Consider the following 955-nt stretch of genomic DNA (forward strand, 5'->3'; position numbering starts at 1 on the left):
GTACATCATGAGAAACGCTGGACTGGAAGAAACACAAACTGGAATCAAGATTGCCGGGAGAAATATCAATAACCTCAGATATGCAGATGACACCACCCTATGGCAGAAAGTGAAGAGGAACTCAAAAGCCTCTTGATGAAAGTGAAAGAGGAGAGTGAAAAAGTTGGCTTCAAGCTAAACATTCAGAAAACAAAGATCATGGCATCCGGTCCCACCACTTCATGGGAAATAGATGGGGAAACAGTGGAAACAGTGTCAGACTTTATTTTTCTGGGCTCCAAAATCACTGCAGATGGTGACTGCAGCCATGAAATTAAAAGACGCTTACTCCTTGGAAGGAAAGTTATGACCAACCTACATAGCATATTCAAAAGCAGAGACATTACTCTGCCAACACAGGTCCGTCTAGTCAAGGCTATGGTTTTTCCTGTGGCCATGTATGGATGTGAGAGTTGGACTGTGAAGAAGGCTGAGCGCCAAAGAATTGATGCTTTTGAACTGTGGTGTTGGAGAAGACTCTTGAGAGTCCCTTGGACTGCAAGGAGATCCAACCAGCCCATTGTGAAGGAGATCAGCCCTGGGATTTCTTTGGAAGGAATGATGCTAAAGCTGAAACTCCAATACTTTGGCCACCTCATGCAAAGAGTTGACTCATTGGAAAAGACTCTGATGCTGGGAGGGGTTGGGGGCAGGAGGAGAAGGGGACAACAGAGGATGAGATGGCTGGATGGCATCACTGACTCGATGGACGTGAGTCTGAGTGAACTCCGGGAGTTGGTGATGGACAGGGAGGCCTGGCGTGCTGCGATTCATGGGGTCGCAAAGAGTCAGACACGACTGAGTGACTGATCTGATCTGATCTGATCTGATAGTCCATGGGGTCGCAAACGGTCAGACAGGACTAAGCGACTTTCACTTTCACTATAGCCCTCAGACATTCATGCCTCAGCATTTT

The sequence above is a fragment of the Bison bison genome, unplaced genomic scaffold, assembly GCF_000754665.1.
Source record: "Bison bison bison isolate TAMUID 2011002044 unplaced genomic scaffold, Bison_UMD1.0 scf7180017864473, whole genome shotgun sequence".
Taxonomy (NCBI): Eukaryota; Metazoa; Chordata; class Mammalia; order Artiodactyla; family Bovidae; genus Bison; species Bison bison.